The sequence below is a fragment of the Athene cunicularia genome (assembly GCF_003259725.1).
Source record: "Athene cunicularia isolate RWA chromosome 19 unlocalized genomic scaffold, athCun1 chr19_part1, whole genome shotgun sequence".
In the NCBI taxonomy this organism is placed as follows: domain Eukaryota; kingdom Metazoa; phylum Chordata; class Aves; order Strigiformes; family Strigidae; genus Athene; species Athene cunicularia.
In genome coordinates, this window is record NW_020799124.1 from 1,881,446 (window position 1) to 1,889,551 (window position 8,106).

Consider the following 8,106-nt stretch of genomic DNA (forward strand, 5'->3'; position numbering starts at 1 on the left):
CTGACTACCTAATCAGATGCCCGCTTGGAAACTTGCTGGCCTTGGGGCCCGCTATCCCTCAGTCAGATTTGGTTAACAGTGACCATAGTACCTGGGGAAGGGAAGCTGCGAGTCAGGCAAGAACTTCCAGTGTCTTCTGTTTTGTGCCCTTCAGAAGCAGGGTTTGAAGTGCTGCTGTTGGCTGAGGCACAGGGATGCTGTCTGCAGCCGGGCTGCTTCTGCAGCACCAGGAACTGTTGATCCAGACAGGCCACAGGCACTTGGGGAAAGAAGCAAAAGCAGTTTGGAGCTGTGTAAGGGATGGTGGGGAGTTCAAACCAAAAAAAGCTGGGGGTTTCTGGAGAGGTCATGGTGAATGCTACTGGATTTTTAGGCATTGAAATAATATGGCTTTACAGACAGAAGTTGGTGTATCGCAGCCCCTGATGTCTTTTGTTCTCAGCATCTCCCTCTTGTACACACGCCCTCAGCCAGCATGCTTCAGTCGTTTATCCTGCAGCCTAGATGAGAGGGTTACTGTCCTCTGAAAGCCTTGCCTCTTCTACCCCTAAACTGTTCTTCCTCTGGCATTGGGAGTGCCTCTCCCAGCTGGCCAGCAGCTGCTGGGCACAGGACAAGGTGGTGCTGGGCTGCTTTTTGACAGAATGGCCTCACACTGACAGCAGTAATTTGAGGAGCAGTTGATTGCAACCAAAAATCAGACATGCCTCCCATAAACCAGTAGCTGGGTTGACAGGGAGCTAGTGAATTACTCTGCTGCTGATCTCTGCTGAAGAGGAGGAACAAAGATTCCTCTAGGAAGAGCAGCGTCCTGATAGATCAAGAAGTTTGTGAGATGGTTGTGGTCATCACAGTACAGTGAATTCAGGAGGTCTGCAAATCCAATTGCTTGGCTGGCTGTACTGAGCACACAGCTTCTGTCTATAAGACACTTCTCTCTTCCCAAGAGCTTGGTAAACATTTTTGAACTCAGCGGTCATACCTGAAAGGCTGTATTCGGGGGGGGATTGAAATGAGAAGCTGCCATGTTCAAAAACTTACCGGGCAGGCAATTTTATATATAATAAACATGATATAGGGTATTATGAAGGCTAACAGGATGCAAGCGGTGAGCACTTTAAAGATGTTCCTTAGTTTTTGTCTGTTCAGCATATCTTTGCCATTTGTGTATGGAATTCTCCCTAAAATGAGATAGAGAATAACATTTTAAATGTGTTTACAAGTCTTTGACAGTTCAAACTTTTCCTCATTTTGGTTAGGTTGGGCCAGAGCAGAGGAACATTTCAGTCTCCTGTAGGCCTTCACAGGAAGCTGTAAATCTCTCTAGAATCTTGGAGACTTTTGACTTTAAAATATTTCAGATATCTCCTAGTTCCTGCCTGGTGCCCAGATGAAATCGGTGTGTAAGCCCGGTCACAGTAGCGAGGCTTGCAACTTCCCACAGGAGTCAGGTGAGGTTTCTGGGGGAAGCTGGGAGCCCTGGTGGGGCAAACGTGGGTGACTTCTTGTGAAAGCCACTGCTTAAATACCGCTTCCTCATCACAGCCATGGATTCACAAAGCACCTGGGCCAGTGCATTTATTGGTAGAGGCAATACTGCTGTTTAGAGAAATTGCTGTTTGGGAGAACTTTGTCAAACCTGTGTGTGTGAAAGCCAGTATCATTTTTGTCCTTTACAGCGCTGAGCAGAGCAAGGAGAATTGGTACTTACTCTTTAAAGTCTGGTTTTTGTGGTGCACTTGCAGGACAGTCAAACCCTCTGCAGAAACTTTCAGCTTGGGCAGCTTTGCTGTTAGAGTACAATTTGATAACTGTGGTAGAAACACTGGAAATAAAAAGAAGTTTTAAAACCAGATGCTTGTTTCAGTTTAAACTGAAGAACCAGAAGCAGTTGAAGTCTAGAATGACTTGCACGCTGACACAGTTGGCAAGAGGTGGCTGCACACCTGGCAATTTGCAGTAAAGTACTAGAGACAGTTTTCTTGCTTGTATGCAATTTCACAATGTACAGAATTTTCTGTATGTATTAATTTTGGAAACTATATTTGCCAAAACCTCCTGGCCATCCCAAAAGAAGGGAAAACAACAGCATGGAATTGTTCTAAAACCTGAAGCTTTCAGTAGTATTAATTTTGGATTGTTACTTTCTCCTAGTGTTTTGGTTTTTTTAATAGAAAGGTACATTTTTTAAAAAAAATAACTGCTAAGGTATCAGCTATATGAAATTGAAGGCTGCCATCCTCTGACATACCTAAACATACATTTGCTACATTGAACTTTTTACCTGTTTCTCTAAGAATACATTTTCTCTGAAACTTCCTCCTGTGGCATGTTGAAACGCAGGTATGGTTGGTGGCTGGTTTGCCATCTGCATTGGTGATGACTTTCAGTGTCCTCAGGGTAGGTGTCTGATCTGTCAAACCTCTATGCATCTTCTCCAAATACAGCAGATTTACTTGCACATTCCTTTGAAGACTAATGCAATGCAGAGTGATCACTTTTTGGGCTCTGCTTAACTTCCCCTTGGTTGCTGCTATCCCAGGGACTGGAAAAGGATAAGAAACATTAGAAATTTCTTAAATTATTTGCTGTTCTTGCCAAAGGTTCAGGCCAGCAGTTAGTGGTGAGGGATGTACTGCTGTAAAGGGACTGCAGAGACAGCTTGCTGTTAACATTACAGTGAGGAAAATCCAAGCAGGTTCTCTCTGTGTAATCCCTTCGGTGGTGCTTTCTTTGTCAGATTAGTTTTGTTCTGAATAAAGCACACAATAAGTTGTTACACTCTGGAGGGCACACTGTCTATAGTAACGTAACTACCTATGGGCAACTCCCTGGACTGTCGACAGACAGACACACACACACACCCCCCTCTCTGGGGTCCCTGCTGCCCTTTTGGGGACTCAAAGGGCTGTGTGGGATCTGAGACCCTTAACCGAGGGCTGAAATCGGAAAGGTTCAGATATTATGCATCATTACTGATGGCAAGTGACACAAACCCATCAAAGGTTGCTGTAATGGTCTCTGTTTTTTTAGCAAAGAGGAATAGCTGAGACGGTTGAAAATGTTAACCACACCATTAAGAGCCCTGACAGCTTTCCTCTTCCACTGACTCCTTACCTTGCAGGAATATGTTCAGGCTGCTTGCGTTGCCAGGTATTTCTGAGGCATTTTCCACGTGACATTTGTAGTCTCTGGGGGCTGAGGGAATGGATGGAGTGAAGGATGAACCAGTTTTAATTACAAAGCACAGTTAAGTCAGTACTACACTTTTTTAGTAACTAATTTTAAATGTCAATGTTTTGCCGACAGCAAAGGTGCAAGAATTTGAGGTGAGAGCGTATGGATTAAAGACTTAATTGAGCATACGTTAAAGGAGAGAAAGTTAGCATACAAAGACACATTTATTCCTAATATTACATAAGTTAGTGTCTTACAAAATCCTTAGTTTTACTCAGAACTTGAAAGTATGTGAACAACTCACCTATTCTGCTGAGATTGTGCACAAACACTAAGCTAAATATTAATATGGTGAGCATAATTACGTCTTCTCTTGATAATCTCGAAGCCCTTTTTATCTTTACTGCTTCCTTTGAGTAATGTTGTAAAGGTGTTTAAGCAGATACTGAGCTGATTAGTAGAGATCCCCGAGCAGCTCTGTAATCACGTATTCCTGTTCAGAGCTCCTGCACCTTTAACCTGGTCAACATACGGAGGGTTTAAAGTTAGAGCCTTAATTCACTGTAGATTGTATGAGAGAAATGTGGCATTTGGTAAAAAATGGGACCTGCAAAAAAAAAAATAAAAATCTTACCTGTGGGTCAGATTAACCCTGGTCCTGAACACGAGTCCCAGTGTTAAGCACAGAAACGGGTGAAACAGGTCAACGCAGCGTCTGGTGCGAGGGTCTGAGCCACACTGGGCTCCTGGTGTGGGCTGAGGGCTGGTTGCCATGGGGCTGAGCACGATCTAGAATGGGGCTCCACAGCAGCAGCCCTGTTGCCGAGGGACCTTTCCTAAAGCTTTCTGCCCCAGAGAGAGGGGCCCAGGCAATGGCCTGAGAGCTGCGGGGGGCTCGAGCCCCCCCCGGCCCTGGTGCAGATTACTCCCAGGAGCTGGGAGGGAGCCCAGGGCTGAGCCCCCGCGCCGCTTGGTGGAAATGCCACAGGTCTCGGGGGCAGCGAGCTCAGAAGCAATATGTAATGCCAGCACGCAGAAATAAATGGGAAAATTATCATGCTCCTGTCCGCAGGTTTAATCAAAGAGTCCCTGTGAAGTTTCTTTAAGCACTTGGGTGGTTTGGGGAGAATTGGCGTTTTCTGTATTAGACACAAGGTGGCGATGGAAATCACTTTTTCCTCCAAAGCCTCTGACTTTTAAATGGTGAATAACCACAGATTTATGTCCCCGATCACAGAAGGAAAGATAGAATATTGCTGTTCAGTCTAACGTGACCCCTGACATTTCAAATGACTGATGCTCAAGAGACTCAGGAAAACGTTTCCATAAGCACTTATAATGCCAGAAGATGTTTAAGTTTAAAAAGAAAGCAAATGGAGTGGCAAGGGCTTGCATGTCAATATTTATTTTGCATGCTATTTAGTTCAGATATTCATGGTGAATAGAGATGGATTTTACTGTAAATATTTAATATTTACAATCTATCAGGTGGTGTAAAAAACAGATTCTCTTTGCACTCTTTGCAGGTTTTTTATTTTGGTGTATTCAGCTGCTTTAAGTTCAATGATTATTTCATTTAAAATCAAAAAGCCAACAGTAGAATGGAAAAAAACAAACCACTGTGGCAAAGGTGTGAAAAGATAAGACTGTGAAAATCTCAACCTGCATGGCTAGCGGGAGGTACATCTGAGTGCTCCATGGCTAGGAGGGCTTCCTGAGGGCTTGCCCCTCCTGTTTCATGATTGTGTTAAGTATTTTTCTGAAGTGCTGTGTTTGTTTAGAATTGACACCCAGTTACCGTGAACTGCAACTTGACACCAACCATATAAGGATACCATTCACCATTTCCCAGGGGGGAAAAAATAAGAATTTGAATCTTCCCAAGAAGGATAAAACTCCACGCAACCCTCCCCGCAAGTGTAGTACAACGGATCTGTAGCTGCAAATCAACACATTTAAATGCTTACCCAGTGGAATGAATCGATTATTTTGAAACAGTATATTAATGCAACATAAAAATGTTCACTCCAGTTTCTCTGCTTGTCAAGTGCGGTGCACAGATCAAAGGAGACTGATTAGGATCCTTGCTTGTCAGTGTGTTCTCACTCAGCTAATCAGACACTTCTGTATCCTTTTTTTTTTAAGCTATATTTCCATACTCACTAATTTTTTATGCAACTTTCTGAAGATAGAAACCATTAGGAATCCAAAATTCCTCAGCCTTTTAAATAAAACCTCAAAAACGTCAGAAAGAGAGTTAGATTATAAATAATTTCAAACAAATATTTACATTTAATGCGGTTTCCAATACCATTACTAAATGTTCACCATCCCATCTGCAGTGCTCAGTTTTGCTTTCTGATTAGTTCTGCTGCTTCTCCTCCTGGGCTGGGAATGCTGAGATGGGCCTAACTTTGCAGTTTTACAAGATGACTTTAGGCGCTCCCTGAAGCTGTATCAAAACTTGGGACCACCAACAGCACATCCTGGGGGCCGAGTTAGCAACGGCAGCCAACCTGCTAGCTGGAGAGAGCGAGGTATTTTGTTAGTGGTTATCCTTGAAAACAGGCAGATATTGTCAGTGTTGTGAAGATTACATTTCATTTCTAGTGTTTAAAATCTTCTGTAACATTTTCTAAATAGCTAAAACATGATTTTGCTTGAAAAAGCCATCTGACCTTTCTCTCTTCTACTTGCGTGCCAGGACACAAGTTGTGCCAGGATGGATGGCGTCACTAACCCCCCTAACATGGGATGATCTTTCCTGTGTTTGCACTGGTGATGTTATCAGAGCCTGTGGAAGAGATGTGGAACCCTAACTTGGCGTCATAAAAGGTAATAACATTTTCCTTGTATTTTTTTTTAAATTATTTCCTTGCATTATTAAGGCTACACATGCTTTTTTCCAGAAAATGGGGGAGCAGGGTTGCACGTGTAAACAGTGCACTCATAAGTCGTGTAGTGAGAGTAAGTAATGCGTGGTGTCCAACTCCTGAACGTAATAGAAAGGGGATGTGCATTTAACTGCCCCAAAGCAGAAATGTGGTTACAGTTCAACATCTGATACTGGAAAGTATGTCTGAACTTCGTGAAACGATAGGTTCATATTAAAACACATGTTATTGTTGCCCACAATATGAAGCTCAAACACATTTTTGATTAATCCTTTGTAACTACTTCAATCTAGAACTGAGGGAAATTTGGAACCCATTTCTACTCTTCTGTTAAGTCACAGTAAAATTCACTGGGTATCCTAAATGCAGGATTTGATTCAGCATAGCCAGTAATAAACACCGGGTGTTCCTTACCCTGCAGGGTATTCCAAATGAGTTATGGTAATTCCTCCCAAATTGTATTTCCTTGTAAAAATTGTTCCACCAACACTTGTTCCCAATGAAGAGAGATTTTCACGCTGGCTTCAGTGGCTGAGAGCAGGTGTGGAAGATAAAAACCCCAAAACTTTCATTTACTTGTGTAAAAGTCACATGGTGGAATATTTTGGGCTCTATTCTGTGCTGTGTGTATACAGGCTATTAACAACTGTCCCACTGTATGAGCCATCTGTGGAAAAGCCCAACCATTAATGTTATAATGATAAACGGGCTGCTTTAAGGCCATCAAAGCTGAGAGTGGCCCAGGGCTATTATTACTGTTTGATTTCAAAAGCACCTTCCAAATTCATGCTTTATTTTTAAGGTTAATGTATTTCATTTGCTGTTTTCATGTGTTTTCTCTCTTTGCCCTTGAACCGGAGAGTTGCTACAGGATTTAATTACATGTAGCAATCCCTCCTCCAGCAGTATATGAAGAGTATTTATTAACTGAATGGATGAAATGGGCAGGGCAGACAAGCAGCATGCAGGTTTTAGCATGACCAGAGTGCTCAGAACACTAGAGAGGATGAACTAAGCACCTGTCGTAATCTCTGATTTTGTAAGTTCTGTATATAGTTATTATCAGTGATTTAGGACACAGTCCCTCGGCGTGCCAAGTACTCCCCCTCACTTCTGCATGAGCTGGGCTTTTACCGTATATGATTAAGCTATCAGTGACTAGCTGCCTCTTTTAGCTCCTTCATAAAAATATTTAAATGGGGGAAGATTCTTTACGTAAAAGACATATCTACAGAGATATAAATAAAAAACGTCCATGCCCTGAACAATTGACCAGATTTAGTCCTAACGGAGGTGAGAACATGGACTGTTCCGCCTGATGATATTATTAACCACAAAGCTACAAAGCTCCAGGTTAAGATTTTCTAGCAGTGTAATACTTGCCTGCAGTAGGCACAAATTCCACAATTTCCTGGTAGAGCCCAGTCTCACATCCCCGGTAACCACTGACTCCATCTTCCTCCGAAGTCGGTGGCTGAGGAAATTCACTGTTCTGTTCTCACTCCTGCTGCTGGGACGCTCCCGTGCGCCTGTCCCAGAGCAGTCCCCAGAGCCAGGACCAGCTCCCTCAGGAGTGTCCTCCCAAACCTGGCACCACCCTGCACATTGCAGGTGCAGGAGTATAAACCACAGAACCAACCCCTGCTTCCCTCCAAGGAGAGGAAGGTGCTACAGTGACCAGGTGTTGGTTGTGTCCCTCTGGGCACCGCAGGCAGGCGGTGACGGTGACAAGCCCTGTCTCAGCACTCTGAATAGACCCCAAAAGTGTCTGCACAGGTATTTCGGCTTTTATACCCCCCTGGCACCGCTGCCACTCCCAGCAGGAAGAGGATCTGCCTACGCAGAGGACCAGATCCAGTAGCATTAGGAATTAATTGCTTATTTGATTTGAATTTCAGCAGCTCTGTAATGCAACAGTCTTTAAACAAAAAGTAAAAAAAAAAAAACCGTCAGGGGTAATTCTTGAAACCACTGCCCGCCGACAGAGCAAGCGGCTCAAGGTCGGGGCAGAAGCAGGCGTCGCTTGGGCAACGCC